Genomic DNA, 20,227 nt, shown 5'->3' with positions numbered 1-20,227 from the left:
AGAAGCACATTTGTGAGGTCAGGCACTGATGTGGATGAGAAGACCTGGCTCACAGTCTCCGCTCTAATTCATCCCAAAAGTGTTCTATTGGGTCGAGATCAGGACTCTGTACAGGCCAGTCAAGTTCCTCCACCCTAAGCTCGCTCATCCATGTCTTTTTGGACCTTGCTTTGTGCACTGGTCCAAATCATTTGGTGGAGGGGGGATTATGGTGTTGGGCTTGGCCCCTTAGTCCAAGTGAAAGTAATTGTTAAGGCATCAGCATACCAAGACATTTTGGACAATTTCATGCTCCCTCCTGTTTCAACATGACTGGGCACCAGTGCACAAAGCAAGGTCCATAATGACATGGACGATTGAGTCTAGGGTGGAAGAACTTGACTGGCCTGCTTCAACCAGATAGAACACCTTTGGGATGAATTAGAGCGGAGACAGCGAGCCAGGCCTTCTCGTCCACATCAGTGCCTGACCTCACAAATGTACCTCTAGAAGAATGGTCAAACATTCCCATAGACACACTCCTAAACCTTGTGGACAACCTTCCCAGAAGAGCTGAAGCTGTGATAGCTACAAAGGGTGGGCCAACTCAATATTGAACCCTTCAGACTAAGACTGGGATGTCAATAAAGTTTATGTATGTGTAAAGGCAGGCATCCCAGTACTTTTGGCAATAAAGTGTATCTCCTGCTCATGGATATTGGAGTCCCTTAGGCTGGGTCCGCATCCAATTCGCAATATCAGGAGATTTTGACCGGCTGTCTATGGAGCTGGTTCGCATATCTCCGCTGCGGCTCCGGTGCGAATTTGCACAGGAGCCCGTGCGTCTTTTAGTCTGTTTCAGGTCCAAATTCAGCCAAAAATGCGGGCTGAAATGGTGAACTGGGACGCACTGGACCCCTGCTGTAAGCCGCATGCGAAGATAGTGTGAACCCAGCCTAAATCTCAGCACCTAGCTACATATATAAGATGCCAGGACTGTATACTGTACTGCACATGTACCACAGTCAATGTACTGAATTAAAAAAAAGAAAAAATTCTAGCAGGTAACTAAAAGGGTTACCTTAAAGAAGAGGGCCAGTCAAAAAAAAAAATTAAAAGTCAGCAGCTACAAATACTGCAGCTGCTGACTTTTGATTGGACACTTACCTGTCCCAGGGTCCAGCGATGCGGGGGATCGAAGCCCCGCTCGTCTCCCCCTCCGTTCAGCGGCGCCGGCATTGCAACTGTGGGCACCGGGCTGTGGCTTCACAGCCTGGCACCCACTGTGCAAGCGCGAGCGGCGCTTCGCGCCGTGATTGGCCGCTCAGTCACCTGGGACCTGTAATGGGTCCCAGATGATTGACAGGAGGGAGGGAGCAGAGCTGAGCCCTTCCTGTGCCGAGGGGGAAGTGATGTCACCAGCCCAGGCACTGGAAGAGGCAGACTACGAGGGACCCCCTAGCAACAGGCATTTAGAGGTAAGTAAAAAAAAAAAATATCCAAATGTTTTTTTTTATTTTTTTTTAGGCACAATCATGACTTTTTTTTTTTTTTTTTTTTAGGGTGGAACACCACTTTAACCACTTTCTTCTTGCCCGTAGTACATTTACTGTGGACGAGCAGGCTGGATCACGTACATGTACGTCGTTAGGTGATGGTGGACACAGCAGATTGTGCCCACTTTGAGCGGCTGGGGGTATCGTGTGATCACAATGTAAACACAACTGTTATGAATGGGTTTCATTCATAACAGCTGTGCTTAGTATTGTGATGCTAATTGGCCTACAGCTATATTACGGTGCCTGGGCCAGTGAGGACACCCTGTACCATGTGATAGCTGTGGACCAATCACAGCACACAATAATAACAACTGTTATGATTGTAATACATTCATGACCGCTCAAAACATCACTGTAACAGCAACCGAAGTGTTAAAAAAAAAAAAATCCTGATCACCTTCTCCCCAGAGTAGTACAGTGTTACTATGGTGACATTGAACTACTCTGATGATAGTACAGTATGTAAAAAATATATAAATAGTAAAAAAATTTAAAAAAAATTAAAAATTTGAAAAAAAGTATTGTATTTATTTATTTTTAAACATACTGTCACCAGTCAGTACCCCTGATTACTCCCACACCAGTCATAATGATGGCACTGTACTGCACATGTAAAAAACAAATTGTGAAAAAAAATAATAATTTCTTTAATTTTCAAAACATTGTGACAAAAAAATTACAACTTCATAAAACTCGCCATGCCTCTTAGGGCTCTTTCACACGGGGCAGATCAGTCATGATCCGCCCCGTGAACACCCGCTTGCTCAGCGGGGATCGCTCCGCCGATCCCCGCTGAGCAGGAAGATGACAGGTCCATCGCTGCACGCTGTGCAGCGGCGGACCTGTCAGAGCGCTGCTTTCCCCTATGGGGGATCGGATGATGACGGACCGTAGTGTCCGTCGTCACCCGATCCGATCCGAAAACGGATGGAAAAGTAGGTTTTTCCTCCGTTACACTTTTCGGATCGGAGCGGGTCGGATGTCAGCGGACATGTCACCGCTGACATCCGACGCTCCATAGGGATGAATGTATGTCCGTTTTTCATCCGAAAACGGAAGGATGAAAAACGGACATACGGATCGTCCGTGCGAAAGAGGCCTTACTAAATTCCCCAGACTGTCTACTTTCCATAAAGGGGTTATTTGGGGGATATTTGTACTGTCCTGGCATTTTTGGGCCTCCAGAAATGGGATAGGTCGTCAATACATCAAGATTGATCAATTTTCAAATATATATACCATAGTTTGTAGACACTACAACTTTCACACAAACCAATTAATATACAGTGGGGACAGAAAGTATTCAGACCCCCTTAAATTTTTCACTCTTTGTTATATTGTAGCCATTTGCTAAAATCATTTAAGTTCCTTTTTGCAGATTTATTAAAAAAGAAAAACTGAAATATCACATGGTCCTAAGTATTCAGACCCTTTGCTCAGTATTTAGTAGAAGCACCCTTTTGATCTAATACAGCCATGAGTCTTTTTGGGAAAGATGCAACAAGTTTTTCACTCCTGGATTTTGGGATCCTCTGCCATTCCTCCTTGCAGATCCTCTCCAGTTCTGTCAGGTTGGATGATAAACGTTGGTGGACAGCCATTTTTAGGTCTCTCCAGAGATGCTCAATTGGGTTTAAGTCAGGGCTCTGGCTGGGCCATTGAAGAACAGTCACGGAGTTGTTGTGAAGCCACTTCTTCGTTATTTTAGCTGTGTGCTTAGGGTCATTGTCTTGTTGGAAGGTAAACCTTCGTCCCAGAGGTTCTGAGCACTCTGGAGAAGGTTTTTGTCCAGGATATCCCTGTACTTGGCCGCATTCATCTTTCCCTCGATTGCAACCAGTCGTCCTGTCCCTACAGCTGAAAAACATCCCCACAGCATTGTGCTGCCACCACCATGCTTCACTGTTGGGACTGTATTGAACAGGTGATGAGCAGTGCCTGGTTTTCTCCACACATACCGCTTAGAATTAAGGCCAAAAAGTTCTATCTTGGTCTCATCAGACCAAAGAATCTTATTTCTCACCATCTTGGAGTCCTTCAGGTGTTTTTTTAGCAAACTCCATGTGGGCTTTCATGTGTCTTGCACTAAGGAGAGGCTTCCGTCGGGCCACTCTGCCATAAAGCCCCAACTGGTGGAGGGCTGCAGTGATGGTTGGCTTTCTACAACTTTCTCCCATCTCCCGACTGCATCTCTGGAGCTCAGCCACAGTAATCTTTGGGTTCTTCTTTACCTCTCTCACCAAGGCTCTTCTCCCCCGATAGCTCAGTTTGGTCAGACGGCCAGCTCTAGGAAGGGTTCTGGTCATCCCAAACGTCTTCTATTTAAGGATTATGGAGGCCACTGTGCTCTTAGGAACTTTAAGTGCAGCAGAAATGTTTTTGTAACCTTGGCCAGATCTGTTCCTTGCCACAATTCTGTCTCTGAGCTCTTCAGGCAGTTCCTTTGACCTCGTGATTCTCATGTGATCTGACATGCACTGTGAGCTGTAAGGTCTTATATAGACAGGTGTGTGGCTTTCCTAATCAAGTCCAATCAGTATAATCAAACACAGCTGGACTCAAATGAAGGTGTAGAACCATCTCAAGGATGATCAAAAGAAATGGACAGCACCTGAGTTAAATATATGAGTGTCACAGCAAAGGGTCTGAATACTTAGGACCATGTGATAGTTCAGTTTTTCTTTTTTTAAAAATCTGCAAAAAATTGCAACAATTCTGTGTTTTTCTGTCAATATGGGGTGCTGTGTGTGTACATTAATGAGGAAAAAAATGAACTTAAATGATTTTAGCAAATGGCTGCAATATAACAAAGAGTGACAAATGTAAGGGGGTCTGAATACTTTCTGTCCCCACTGTATACTTATTGGGATTTTTTTTTTTTTTTTTTACATGTAGCAGAATACTTATTGGCCTAAATTTCTGAAGTATGCTTTTATTGGATGTGATTTATAACAGAAAAATATTTTTTTTTTTTTCAAAATTTGTGGCCTTTTTTTGTTTTAACCACTTCAGCCCCGGAAGGATTTACCCCCTTCCTGACCAGAGCACTTTTTACAATTTGGCACTGCGTCGCTTTAACTGCTAATTGCGCGGTCATGCAATGCTGTAACCAAACGAAATTTGCGTCCTTTTCTTCCCACAAATAGAGCTTTCTTTTGATGGTATTTGATCACCTCTGCCGTTTTTATTTTTTGCGCTATACACGGAAAAAGACCGAAAATTTTGAAAAAAAATGATATTTTCTACTTTTTGTTCTAAAAAAAATCCAATAAACTCAATTTTAGTCATACATTTAGGCCAAAATGTATTTGGCCACATGTCTTTGGTAAAAAAAATGTCAATAAGTGTATATTTATTGGTTTGCGCAAAAGTTATAGCGTCTACAAACTAGGGTACATTTTCTGGAATTTACACAGTCTTTAATTTATGACTGCCTATGTCATTTCTTGAGGTGCTAAAATGACAGGGCAGTACAAAACCCCCACAAATGACCCCATTTTGGAAAGTAGACACCCCAAGGAAATTGCTGAGAGGCATGTTGAGCCCATTGAATATTCATTTTTTTTGTCCCAAGTGATTGAATAATGAAAAAAAAAAAAAAAAAAAAACAAAATTACAAAAAGTTGTCACTAAATGATATATTGCTCACACAGGCCATGGGCCTATGTGGAATTGCACCCCAAAATACATTTAGCTGCTTCTCCTGAGTATGGGGATACCACATGTGTGGGACTTTTTGGGAGCCTAGCCGCATACGGGGCCCCGAAAACCAATCACTGCCTTCAGGATTTCTAAGGGCGTACATTTTTGATTTTACTCCTCACTACCTATCACAGTTTTGAAGGCCATAAAATGCCCAGATGGCACAAACCCCCCCCAAATGACCCCATTTTGGAAAGTAGACACCCCAAGCTATTTGCTGAGAGGCATGTTGAGTCCATGGAATATTTTATATTTTGACACAAGTTGCGGGAAAGTGACAATTTATTTATTTATTTTTTTTTTTTTTGCACAAAGTTGTCACTAAATGATATATTGCTCACACAGGCCATGGGCATATGTGGAATTGGACCCCAAAATACATTTAGCTGCTTCTCCTGAGTATGGGGATACCACATGTGTGGGACTTTTTGGGAGCCTAGCCGCGTACGGGACCCCGAAAACCAATCACCGCCTTCAGGATTTCTAAGGGTGTACATTTTTGATTTCACTCTTCACTGCCTATCACAGTTTCGGAGGCCATGGAATGCCCAGGTGGCACAAAACCCCCCCAAATGACCCCATTTTGGAAAGTAGACACCCCAAGCTATTTGCTGAGAGGCATGGTGAGTATTTTGCAGCTCTCATTTGTTTTTGAAAATGAAGAAAGACAAAAAAAAAAATTTTTTTTTTCTTTTTTTAATTTTCAAAACTTTGTGACAAAAAGTGAGGTCTGCAAAATACTCACTATACCTCTCAGCAAATAGCTTGGGGTGTCTACTTTCCAAAATGGGGTCATTTGGGGGGGGGTTTGTGCCACCTGGGCATTCCATGGCCTCCGAGACTGTGATAGGCAGTGAAGAGTGAAATCAAAAATTTACGCCCTTAGAAAGCCTGAAGGCGGTGCTTGGTTTTCGGGGTCCCATACGTGGCTAGGCTCCCAAAAAGTCTCACACATGTGGTATCCCCGTACTCAGGAGAAGCAACAGAATGTATTTTGGGGTGTAATTTCACATATTCCCATGGCATGTTTGAGCAATATATCATTTAGTGACTTTTTGGGAGCCTAGCCGCGTTTGACGCCAGACCGACGCTTGCGTTCGCCTTAGCGCGAGAGCAGGGGGGACAGGGGTGCTTTTTTTTTTTTTTTTTTTTTTTCTTTATAATTTTTTTGCTTTTTTATCTTATTTTAAAACTGTTCCTTTCATTTTTTTTTTTTTTTAATCATTTTTATTGTTATCTCAGGGAATGTAAATATCCCCTATGATAGCAATAGGTAGTGACAGGTACTCTTTTTTGAAAAAATTGGGGTCTATTAGACCCTAGATTTCTCCTCTGCCCTCAAAGCATCTGACCACACCAAGATCGGTGTGATAAAATGCTTCCCCAATTTCCCAATGGCGCTATTTACATCCGGCGAAATCTAAGTCATAAAATGCTCGTAGCTTCCGGTTTCTTAGGCCATAGAGATGTTTGGAGCCACTCTGGTCTCTGATCAGGTCTATGGTCAGCTGGCTGAATCACCGGCTGCATTCTCAGGTTCCCTGTTGAGACAGGAGAGCCAGAGAAAAACACGGAAGACGGTGGGGGGGGGGCATTCTCTCCCACTGCTTGTAAAAGCAGTCTAGAGGCTAATTAGCCGCTAGGATTGCTTCTACATGAAAGCCGACCGCTGGCTGAAAAGAATGATACCAAGATGATACCTAAACCTGCAAGCATCATTCTGGTATAACCACTCAAAGTCGTGAATGCTGTACTCAGACAAAAATATGGTTAACAATAAAGCACAGTAAACGGTAAAGTATAAAAAATTGCAGACCTGAAAAGCAAACATGATAAAACATAATAACAATAAAACATTGCAGAATAGAATACAGTAAAAAAGAGCAGAACAATAGAGAGAATAGAGAGAGAGAGAATAGAGAGAGAACAATAAAACGACAACTATTATTTTTTATTTTATATTTTTGTTTGTGTTTTTTTTTTTTTTTTTTCACTTTTTTTGTAACTGTAACTTTTATAACTGTAACCGGTTCCAGGTTCGGGTCTCTCAAAATGCGATGGCATCTTGGGAGACCCTGTGAAAGTGTGTCCTAGTCTGTGCAATGCTGTACCCTACGCTAATACTCAGCTAGTGAATGGTAGCGTTCAAAACATTCACCAATGCAAAGACCAGGATTGTCAGGACAGGAGGGACAATAATAGCGGGTGTCACGCCTATATCCGCGCTTGCTGCAGACACAACATCTTTTTTGGGGGGGTTCGCTGGGTAGGGGTACTCGGGAGGACATAAAAATGCCTCTCATGCAGCCGACTGCATTTGGTTGGGGATGTGAATGGGGGAAGTACGGGCGCTGCAGAAGTGGTGGGTTCCCAATTAGGATTGGCGAATGCAGCAGGAAGGGCATTATGGGCACGACGGGCCTGTGTTTGTCTTTTTGGTGGCAGCGGGACACTACTTGTGCTTGCCACCTCACCAGCTTGAACTGCACTTATGGGACTCGCCACGTCACCAAGTGTTACTGCAGTGCTGGTTTGACTACGACCGGGGTGTACTAGGCCGCTGGCGCTTGCCAGTTCACCAAAACGCTACCAAAAAAACTGTTAACGATCGCAGGGATCAGGCCTGACTCTGCGAACGCTGCAGTTATGCATTTAGTGTTTTGTAAGTGACAGTGATCGATCGATACTGCACTTGGGTGGGCTGGGCTGGGCCGGGCGGAGGGGCAAAACACAGGTGCTAGCAGGTATCTGGGCTGATCCCGCTAACACTGCGTTTTTGGGAACCCTAAACTGCTGGGGACGCCAGTATAGATCTGATCGGATCAGATATTGATCAGTTCAGATACTATACCACTAAGGGAGGTGTACAGTGCGTGCGTGGGTGTTAGCGCTACTGGCACTAACCTGACGCTGCCTGGGGCTGGTGCTTGCCAGTTCACCAAAACGCTACAAAAAAAACTGTTAGCGATCGCAGGGATCAGGCCTGACTCTGCGAACGCTGCAGTTATGCGTTTAGTGTTTTGTAAGTGACAGTGATCGATCGATACTGCACTTGGGTGGGCTGGGCTGGGCCGGGCGGAGGGGTAAAACGCAGTTGCTAGCAGGTATCTGGGCTGATCCCGCTAACACTGCGTTTGTGGGAACCCTAAACTGCTGGGGACGCTAGTATAGATCTGATCGGATCAGATATTGATGCGTTCAGATACTATACCACTAAGGGAGGTGTACGGTGCGTGGGTGTTAGCGGTACTGGCACTAACCTGACGCTGCCTGGGGCTGGTGCTTGCCATTTCACCAAAATGCTACCAAAAAAACTGTTAGCGATCGCAGGGATCAGGCCTGACTCAGCGAACGCTGCAGTTATGCGTTTAGTGTTTTGTAAGTGACAGTGATCGATCGATACTGCACTTGGGTGGGCTGGGCCGAGCTGGGCGGAGGGGCAAAACGCAGGTGCTAGCAGGTATCTGGGCTGATCCCGCTAACACTGTGTTTTTGGGAACCCTAAACTGCTGGGGACGCCAGTATAGATCTGATCGGATCAGATATTGATGCGATCAGATACTATACCACTAAGGGAGGCGTATGCTGCGTGCGTGGGTGTTAGCGGTACTGGCGCTAATCTGACCCTGCCTGGGGCGACGCATATCACCGCCGGGCGATCAGGGGGCTAAATCTTTATTCGGTAATAAACGGCGGGTTCCCTGACACTATAAAAAATAAACAAACTAACCAGCGTCACCCGTAACGGTTATACAGTGATCAGTGGTGAAAGGGTTAACTAGGGGGCAATCAAGGGGTTAAAACATTTATTAGATAGTATATGGGGGTCCCTGTCGCTATAAAACTCTGACGGCGAACCTAAATATTTACGTCCCTAACTAGCATCACCAGCGACACTAATACAGCGATCAGAAAAATGATCGCTTAGCGACACTGGTGACAGGGGGTGATCAAGGGGTTAAAACTTTATTAGGGGGGGTTAGGGGGGTACCCTAGACCTACAGGGGGCCTAACACTCACTGCCCTGACACTGTAACTGTCACAAACTGACACCAATACAGTAATCAGAAAAAAAAAAAAAAAAAAAAAACCTGCTGGTGTCAGTTTGTGACAGGGGGGGGGGGGGGGGTGATTGGGGGGGGATCGGGGGGGCGATCGGGGGGGGGGATCGGGGTGTTTAGTGTGCCTGGCATGTTCTACTGTGTGTGGTGTGTTGGTGCACTTACATTGCAGTCTTCTCTCCTCGGCCCGGAACGGAAAATACCGAGCCGAGGAGAGATGACATCATTTCCTCTGCCTCTGTGTACAATACAGAGGCAGGGAAATGATCCCATTGGCTGAGAGCGATCGCGAGGGGGGGGCCACGAATGGATGGCCTCCCCCTCACCTCCGATCGCCGGGGGAGATTTGCCGACCGCCGCAGGCACCGGGGGGGGGTCCGATCGGACCCCCCACCCGCGGGCAGGCAAGGACGTACATATACGTCCTTTTGCCTGCCCGTGCCGCTCTGTCGACGTATATAGTCGTGCGGCGGTCGGCAAGTGGTTAAAAAGGAATGAAAAACCCAGTGGTGCTACCACCTAAATGAAAGCTCTATTTGTGTGATAAAAATAACATTAATTGCATTTGTAGACAGTGTTGCATGGCCACACAATAGTCAGTTAAAGTAGCACAGTGCTGAATAGCAAAAATGTCCTGGACATCAAGGGGGGGGAAACCTTCCGGAGCTCAAGTGGTTAATTGTACAGTACAGGACACAGGGCCTGTAGTTATTGACCATGGATTATATTCAGGCCACCTTCAGGTAATTGGACACTGGCAAAAAAAACCTTTGCCAATGCCACCCCTAGTAATATAATCCTATCTAGTGTATTCTGTGAAACCCCAATTTTTTTCTAGAACCCCAAGGTGATGGACTTCTCCTTTTGGGGAAGAAATTTCCTTTTTCTCTTCTAAAGATTCACAGTAATTCTTGGTGTTATACCTTGGAAGCAGTACCTGGCCACTACTGTGTGTTTGCTTCGGTCACTGGATTCTACATTAGGCAGTCACTTGGCACAAAATGCAATGCAAGTAGTTACCCACAAGTTGCTATACAGGTCCAGGGTCAGGGTCCATTCCTATGTTTCCCAGACCCTAAAGACCTCTTCGGGGTATGCTAACCATGACAGGTGAAGCCTGGAGCTCTAACAGATCCATCAATGTGGATAGGTAAGACAGGGCTTCCCTGTAACTTGGTCTGGTTCCTGGCTATTATACATACTTGGATACATAGGCAGAGGAAGTGGGAGTCATAAACTTTATTATGTTACTGCCTGTTGTTATTATTATCATTATACAGGATTTATATAGCGCCAACAGTTTACGTAGCGCTTTACAACTTGAGGGTAGACAGTACAAATACAATACACTTTAATACAGTAGGAATCAGAGGGCCCTGCTCCTTAGAGCTTACAATCTAAGAGGGAAGGTCAAGAGATACAAGAGGTAATAGCTGTGGGTGATGTGCTGATTGAGAAGATAAATGTACAGTTGTAAATGTACATTTTCTTTTTGATAAATGTACAGTTGTTAGGTGGGGGCCAGATAGGCTTCTCTGAAGAGATGAGTTTTCATTGATCGTCTGAAAGTGGATAAAGTAGGAGAAAATCGGACGGATTGGGGTAGAGCATTTCAGAAGATGGGAGAGGCTCTGGAGAAGTCCTGAAGACGAGCATTGGATGAGGTGACAAGGGAGTTTGAGAGCAGGAGGTCTTGGGAGGAGCGAAGAGAACGATCAGGTTGGTATTTTGAGACTAGGTTAGAGATGTAGCTGGAGGCCAGGTTGTAGATGGCTTTGTAAGTTATAGTTAGTATCTTGAATTTATTTCGGTGACTGAGTGGCAGCCAATGGAGGGATTGGCAGAGGGGTATAGCAGACGCTGAGCGGTTTGTGAGGTGATTGAGCCTGGCAGCAGCGTTCATGATGGACTGAAGTGGGGATAGCCTATTTAGAGGTAAGCCAATGAGGAGGGAGTTGCAGTAGTCGAGGCGGGAGATGACCAGGGAGTGGATTAGAAGCTTTGTGGTGACATTGGTTAGGAAGGGGCGTATCTTGGAGATGTTGCAGAGATTGAGGCTTGGATAGTGATAGAATGTGGGGTCGAAAGGTTAGTTCTTATTCTAGTTTTTAAAGTTTTCTGCTCCATAAGTAATTTTAAATTAGGCAAGATCTGTCGGTTCTTGTTTTAGTTAAGGTGAATCAGTAGACACACAAGATGCCGATCTACACATTTCCATCTTCTCATTACAACACTTTCTGCTGTTTGCTTTGGTAGACCAACATTTCCAATTGTAGCACTACCATTTGGGCTCTCTTCTGCACCCTGGGTGTTCAGAAAAGTGCTTGCTTTAATGCAGACCCAGGGCATGACTTCTGCTGAAGGACTTCTTTAGGCACACCCTTGTCTGCCAACTTTCAAACGATTCAAGTTCCTTTAAACTGTTCCAAAATCCACTTTCCAAATCAACTTTTGAAAGTTGGCCCTCCAGCCCCTATGCTGTTTGGAGTACAGGGTCTACTCTTGGGTGCAGCACAAACCAGAATTTTCCTTCCTCCAGAAAATATAGCATTTTTAGGGTCCCATACTCACACCTCACACCTTCAGATCCAAAAGGCACCCCTCAGTTCACTTCTACATGAGGGTTCTGGGCCTGACCCTACGTTCACACCTATTTGTTTTTTAGTGTGCTTTGCAGAAACGTACTACAGTCCATTTAACATGGTTTCCTATGAATGTAGTTCACATCTGTGTGTTTTGTGGTGCTGAGTTTTTTTGGAAAGGTTCAGGGACTTTTTTCCGGCAGCAGATTGTGTTTTGCGTGTAATGGAGTCGCACCAAAAATGCAAGTGTTGCGTTTTTGATGCGTTTTGTTTATTTTTTTAACACAGAGATTGCTTAGGAGGGGGCCAGGAAGCCGGCCGCCCCGACTTTAACAACCGATGAGTCATCAGTTGTCAGTGGGTTCCCTGCTGACAGCTGAATGTAAAAAAAAGAAAAAAAATTGCCGGCAAAAAAAAAAATCAAGAATAAAACAGCGTGGGATCCCTCCCTTTAAACACACTGTACATAGCTGGTTGCTAAGGAGCAGGCTGGGAATCTGCACCCTTAACAACCGATGATTCATCAGCTGTCAGCGGGTCCCTTTGGGTCTGGTATGGATTTGGAGGGGAACCCCAGGGCAAAATTAAATAAAAATTGCACAAATTGCCCAAAACACCCCCCTTCCATGTTGAGGGCATGCAGCCTGGTATGGTTCAGGAGGGGGGGAGGCGCTTGCTCGTCCCCTCCCTTTCCTGACAGGCTGCATGCCCAGATATGGGTCTGGTATGGATTCGGGGGGGCACGCCATTTTTTTTTTCTTTTTCTAATTTTGCTGTGGGGTTCCCCTCCAAATCCATAACAGCAAACAAATACTCCTGCACAATCATGCAACATCGGGTAATCCATCTCTCAGGGGATAGTTGCTATGGCCTTGCTGCCTTCCAGGATAGGGGATATCCTAGTAGTCATAGAACAAGAAAGAAAAGGAGGGTGCACCAGCCTTGTGCATTATCCCAAGCAAATGTATTAATAAAAAAACGACTTACAAACATATCGAGATAAAATGCTTACCGTAGCCACCTGATCGTGCCAATCAGTCCAGAACCAATAGTCTCCAGATAGCTATGGAAAAGACATCAGGGCTGCTGCTGGTTGACGCGTTTCAAAGTCATACTTTTAAGTAAGCTGAAGGGATCACTGCTGCTAGGCTCTGAAGAAGAAGCTATGACTTCGAAAATGCGTCAGCCAGCAGCAGCCCTGATGTCTTTTCCATAGCTAGCTGGAGACTATTGTTTCTGGACTGATCGCCACAATCAGGTGGCTACGCTAAGCGCTTTATCTCCACATGTTTGTGAGTTGTTTTTTTATTCTGGTTTTATTAATAAATTTGCTTGGGATAATTCACAAGGCTGGTGCGCCCTCTTTTTTTCTTTCTTGTTCCCCTCCAAATCCATACCAGACCCAAAGAGACCCGCTGACAGCTGATGACTCATTGGTTGTTAAGGACGCAGCTTCCAGGCCCGCTCCCTAGCAACCAGCTATATACAGTGCCTTTAAAGTGAAAAAAAGCCGCAAAATGCATGAAAATTGCATGCAAAAACGCATAAAAAACATGCCTAAAAAACTGCATCAACCGCATAGATGTGAACCTAGACTAGTGGAACCCTCCTTTTGAGGCCGTTCCCTTAGCACAGTTTCACTCCATGTCACTTTGCCTCAACATCCTCACCACGTGGAACAAGCAAATCCACTCTCTAGAACAGGGATAGAGAGGTGGAGATCTACCTGCACAATGTGAAAGAGATCAAAGATTACCAGGGATCGGCACACTTTTTGGGTGGGCAGCAGAAGCAAGGGGTAGTGGGACAGGAGGTTCAGTGGGGGCGGCGTTTACTAGAACTGATCTCCTTTATTTTCCTCCTGCAGCAGCTGAATGCCAGCGGGGGAGGAGAGGAGAAGCCAGCTTGCAGCTACAGGAGATCTGTTCTAGTAAATGCTGCTGTCCAGGTGTGACAAAGAGGCCACATGGGCCTCCTGGAGCATGGGTGAGGTTGGCATTGTGACCCCTGCTGCACCTCAGGCTATGCCTATGCCCACTACAGTTAAAGGGGGTGCAGTTGGGGGGGGGTAAAAATGTCTCCACCCCCCCCAAACCTCATATTTAAACAAGCCCTTACTGCCCTGAGCCCCTAAAATACTATTGCAGTGTTCACAGAGCTTAAAAAGCTATTATGCCCAGTTCAGTATGACCTGCAAGAGAATCCAATTTCAGTACAGCACAGAGCTCTTTACCCTGTCTTTTAGCCACTGCTGGCATCACTCGAGTTAATACCAGCAGGGATGAGGAGGAGTGCAGTTGATATCACTCCACCTTTTCCTGCAGTCGGAATTACAAAGTAGCTATCGGCTGATGTGGCCGCTTGCTCAGGCAGTGACCGCTTGTTCCTTCCACGGCTGGCCCTGGCTCAGCTGCAACTAAAAAAAGAAACAAGTCCCACTAGTCATAAAGAACTACACAGTGCTTGATGCTGTGGGGACAGTGGGTCGGAAAGCTGTAGGCGCTGTCTGCCAGTCTACTGGATGCGATTGACTGGTAAATCATGATCTATGGGTTACTGACCCCCGCTCTAGATTGTCCTATGTGTCTACGCAGCCAGACAAATCTCTCCCTACATGGTGGATCTCCAACTATGTCTTTGAGTCAGGAAAGTCTTTCCCTCCCATGCCCTAGAAAATGGGAACAACAGATGGCAGCCTTACCTGCTGTGGGGAGTTTACAGCTCCCTTACTGTCCAGTATTCTCATCCTTAGAGTCGAGACACCCCATTAACCCCTCTTCACATATCAGTCCCCAGCCCCCTTTACATTCCTATCCCTGCCCCCCTTTTATAACCCCCTCCCTCCTCCTTCACATTGCAGTCTCCAGCCCCCCTTCACATTTTCCCTGGTTTCCCCCCTGTCCTAGTAGTGATTTGGGCCTCTTCCCTGTTCTACCTTACATAGGCCGGAGGGCAGGAGGCACAGCATGTCTACAGCTGACATCGGGAGACAGGACAGTTATGGATGGAGAGTTGGAGATTCACAACTTTTCCTGTTAACCAACTTGTGATTGGTTGCTGGGACCGCTCTGCATTCTAGCAACCAATCAGTTAGCTGGGGCAGCTTCCACCCTCAGTCTAGTGCTATGCTGCCTCCTGATGTCAGCTCTGCGAAGATGAAAGCTCGTAGGGAGCTCTTGAGAGATCACAAGACTTGGGGGCCTGGTGTTACACTGATGGGCGAAAAAAAAAAAAAGAAGGGCAGCAAGACTAGAGTATTTCTATGGGTGAATCTATGAGTTTGGGGCCCAATCAGTGGCGGCCCGTCCATTAGTGGCACAGAGGCGCCGCCCCCCTAATTCATGTGCCCAGCCCCTAATCGACATGCAAACGCATGCATTCCAAAGGGTTTTTTTCTTTTTTGAAGCGCATGATTAGAGTCTGAGGCTCTAATTGGCTTCAAAAAAGGGGGGGCTCGGGGTGCAGAGCACTGCACCCTGAGCCCACCCAGTTGTGTGACAATAGCAAATTAATATACGCTATTGTCTTCCTGCTTTTTGTCCTGGCCAATTAGGAAGCAGGTCCTGAGACCTGATTGGCCCAGAGGAGAAGCGACTGTATTGGCCGGGCAGGGGAGAGGATGTCCGGGGAGGTCCGGGAGCACCAGCTTCCACTGGACCAGGGAACCATGTCCGGGGAGAGCCGTGTCTGGGGAGCTGTCACCACAGTGAGTGCAGAGTCGATCATGTTTACATTCATCCTTTGAATTGCCTTCAGAAATGGAGATTAGCAAGGATCAGAGTTTACTGCAGTATAGTAAACAGCAAATTCAATTTGGCTGAACAGTTGTGTACCATGCTACCTTATTAAATTTGATCATTAATCAACCCTTCTCCCCCACGTTAATGGATGTGCTGTGATATTATTGGAAAGCGGTGTTTAGAAAAGCCCAAATTCGAGATTAAAAGTGGCCTTGCTTTGCCAATAATATAATCCCGCTTAACTTGGTTTGAGTCTTGCAGTCCTGGGCCATACTTGTAGCAGAGTGTACATACTGTATATGTCTGTCTCTGCCTGGAGGGCTTTGTTTGCGCCCACACCCCCCCCCCCCCCAAAAGAAATGTATAGCACCAGCCGCCCTGGGACCAATGTGACACTTTTGGAAGCCAGAAAAATACTCCAGGATTATAGAAAGAAAAAAAGAATCTTTATTGAAGAAAAGAAAACATAGAACCTATGTTCATCCTGTTAAGACACTAAGCTAAAGCTGAGCTCTCTCTTCCTGCGCAGGGTGGTATAACCAACAGAAGGAAAGGACAATCCACTTCTGCTTAGAACAATATACTTCAGTTTACAGCTTAGTATCCATCCTACTAGGAGCAGGGCTTATACCCAGGGGTCTGCTGTGTCTTCCAAAAATATAAAATCAGTAATTAAAGAGACGCTGACACTGCCTATTCAGGAAAAAGAGACAATAAATTACAGTGTTTTTCGCTCCATAGGACGCACCTGACCATAAGAGGCACCTAGGTTTAAGAGGAGGAAAACAAGAAAAAAAATATTCTGAACCAAATGGTGTACTAAAATATTTACCAGTGCCCATGAAATGCAGCATGACCTGTGCCAAAGAAATGCAGACTTACCTAGGGCCAATAAAATGCAGCCTGACCAGTGCCATAAATGCAGACTGATCTTTGCCATTAATGCAGCCTGACCATTACCAATAATGCAGCCCGACCATTGCCATTAATGCAGCCCGACCATTGCCATCGCTCTGGCTGCTCTGTCTTCTGTCTCAGCAAGTGTCAGGCCCAGCCTGGAGATCGTCCGGGGCTCGCGGGGGCTTGGAATGTCTGTCCTTAGCTCTCTTCCGGTACTAACATGGCGGCAGCAGTGGGGGGACAGTTCCGGTGGCGGTGCCTGGTGTATATTCGCTCCATAAGACGCAGAGACATTTTCCCCCATATTTTTGCGGGGGAAAAGTGCGTCTTATGGTCTGAAAAATACGGTAAGCTCCTGGGGGAAAGGATTCTTCCATCCACTTATAGTTGGTAAGGTTGAATAAAGACATTAGTCCATCCATTTCAACCTGTGTAGGTGTATGCGTGTCAATGTTGATAATTATTTCCCATATTCCTGTATGTTATGTTCACTAAGATGCAGGTCCAAGAGTCTTTTAAAACTATCAATACCCCCCGCTGACACCACCAATTGTGGAAGAGAGTTTCACTTCCTTATTGCCCTGACAGTGAAAAACCCCTATGCAGCTTAACCACTTGCCACCTGCCCACCGTCAAATGACGCCTGGGCAGTGTGGATCTCGTTCTGGGTGGACGTCATATGACGGCCTCCCAGAACAGGGGCACGCAGCGCGGCGATCGCAGCCGTGCCAAGTTGCTAGGACACAGCGTGACCCCAATCTGTGTAAAGAGCTACTTTAACCATGTGATCAGCTGTGTCCAGTCACAGCTGGTCACATGTAAACATGGAGATGCCGGTAATCGGCGCTCCTCGCCTCACACTGACAGAGTGTGGGGAGAGGACAGCCGATCAGCGGCATCTCCTCACAGGGGACAGCTAAGTATGTAATCAGGGCACTGATTACAATTAAGTGCCCACCAGTGCCAGCAATATTTGCCCACCACTGCCAGCAATCAGTGCCAACCAGTGTCAGCAATCAGTGGCCATTAGTGATGCCAGTCAGTGCTGGCTATCAGTGCTGCCCATCAATGCTCATTACTGCTGCCCATCAATGCCACCCATCAGTACCGCCTATCTATGCCCACCAGTGCTGCCTATCTGTGCCCACCATTGCTGCCTATCAGTGCTCATCAGTGCAACCTAATCAGTGTCCATAAGTGCCACCTCATCAGTGCAGCCTATCAGTGCCCATCAGCGTCCATCAGTGAAGGAGAAAAGAAAATGTACTTATTTCCCAAATTTACTGACAGAAACTAGGAAAAACATATATATATTTTTTAGAAAAAATAATAACACCCAGGAGTGATTAAATAGCACCAAAAAAAAGCTATATTTGTGTGAAGAAAATGATAAAAAATTTCACGTGGTTATAGTGTAGCATGACCGTGCAATTGTCATTCAAAGTGTGACAGCGCTGAAAGCTGAAAAATGGCCTGGGCAGGAAGGGGGTTAAGTGCCCTGTATTGAGGTGCTTAAAGTGTTTGTTAACTCACTTACTTCTGTTACATGCTCCCATCCTCTCTGCACCATTATAAGAAGTTTCCCTGTGACTGTGTTCTGTAAAAAAACTGCACGATTGTACAAGCAGAGACAGGCAGAGAGGGGAGGGGGACACAAGAGACAGATAGCAGGCTGCAGCTGACAGAATCACGCAAACAGACCACAATGTCAAGGCTCAAAAGTAGAGATGAGCCGAACACCCCCCGGTTCGGTTCGCACCAGAACCTGCGAACGGACCGAAAGTTCGCACGAACGTTAGAACCCCATTGATGTCTATGGGACTCGAACGTTCGAAATCAAAAGTGCTCATTTTAAAGGCTAATTTGCATGGTATTGTCCTAAAAAGGGTTTGGGGACCCGGGTCCTACCCCAGGGGACATGTATCAATGCAAAAAAAACTTTTAAAAACGGCCGTTTTTTAGGGAGCAGTGATTTTAATGATGCTTAAAGTAAAAAAAAAAAGTGAAATATTCCTTTAAATATCGTACCTGGGGGGTGTCTATAGTATGCCTGTAAAGTGACGCGTGTTTCCCGTGTTTAGAACAGTCCCTGCACCAAATGTCATTTTTAAAGGAAAAAATCTCATTTAAAACTGCTTGCGGGTTTAATGTAATGTCGGGTCCTGGCAATATGGATGAAAATCAGTGAGACAAACGGCATGGGTACCCCCCAGGCCATTACCAGGCCCTTTGGGTCTTGTATGGATATTAAGGGGAACCCCGCACCCAAATTAAAATAAGGAAAGGTGTGGGGCCACCAGGCCCTATGTACTCTGAACAGCAGTATACAGGCGGTGCAAACAAGACAGGGACTGTAGGTTTGTTGTTAAGTAGAATCTGTTTGTCATTTTGAACGGGTACATTTTTAACGTGTTTAGCTCCAGCCAAAAAATCTTTTTTAAGCTTTTTGAAAAACATAGGGAAGGGTTATCACCCCGGTGACATTTGTTTTGCTGTCTTTCCTCCTCTTTAGAAGATTTCACCTCACTTTTTGTCCCAATGACAAATGTTTTTTGAGAATTTGGGTTTTTTTGTGGAACAAGGATTGGAAAGCATCAGTGGAAAGGAGAAATGTTTTTCCCATATTAACTCTTACAGGAGAGAAATTCCCTTCCTAGGGGTAGATTTCATCTCACTTCCTGTTGTCTCCTTCCATTTGCAAGTAGGAGTCGTTTGTAAGTTAGATGTTTGAAAGTAGGGGCCTGCCCTATATACTCAGCAGAAATTTGGGCCTTAGGTGTTGTTGTGGCCACAACAACGTAAGCCCTCACAGGGCCCTGCTGTGAAATATTAGATCAAGAATTGTAATTACATGCCCCTGTTGAACAGGGGCAGAAAAATTGGGCCTTTGGTGGTGGTGGTGGTGGTGCTGGTGCCACAACACTGCAACCCCTCACAGACACTCTAGTTGGAACGCAGGAACGAGCCCTGCTGCAAAGTATTGCATCAAAAATTGTAATTACACGCCCCTGTTAAACTGGGGCAGAAAAAATGGGCCTTAGGCACTGGTGCTGGTGCCACAACACTGCAATCCCTCACAGACACTCTAGTTGGAACGCAGGAACGAGCCCTGCTGCAAAGTATTGCATCAAAAATTGTAATTACACGCCCCTGTTAAACGGGCTGAAAAATTGTGCCTTAGGCACTGGTGGTGGCGCCCAGAACCAAAAATGTTCTTACAAGCTATCAGCGTGATGATTGAGGAGGTAGAGGATAATTTCTCAGGGATAGTCACTCAGCATCAGCATAGGCAGTCTTTGAAGGGATCTGAGATTTCCAAAAAATTTATTCTGTTACATCTGTATCATGTGCTTGGTAGCTGGTGGTGATGCAAGACTGATTCATTTTTATGAAGGTCAGTCGATCGACCGAGTCGGTGGACAGACGCACCCTGTGATCGGTTACCACGCCTCCAGCAGCACTGAATGTGCGTTCCGAAAGAACGCTGGATGCAGGACAGGTCAGTAGCTCAATTGCATACTGTGCAAGCTCTGGCCAGTGATCCATCCTCAAGACCCAGTAACCCAGAGGATTTTCGGTGGGAAAGGTGTCCAAGTCTGATCTTGCCCCTAGGTATTCCTGCACCATGTAAAACAGACGCTGGCGATGGTTGCTGGAACCGATCATACCTTGGGGCTGCGGACCAAAAAATTGTCTGAACGCAT

The sequence above is a fragment of the Aquarana catesbeiana genome, linkage group LG08, assembly GCF_042186555.1.
Source record: "Aquarana catesbeiana isolate 2022-GZ linkage group LG08, ASM4218655v1, whole genome shotgun sequence".
NCBI classification, from domain to species: domain Eukaryota; kingdom Metazoa; phylum Chordata; class Amphibia; order Anura; family Ranidae; genus Aquarana; species Aquarana catesbeiana.
The sequence above is the reverse complement of the archived record's forward strand: the minus strand, read 5'-3'. Positions refer to the sequence as shown.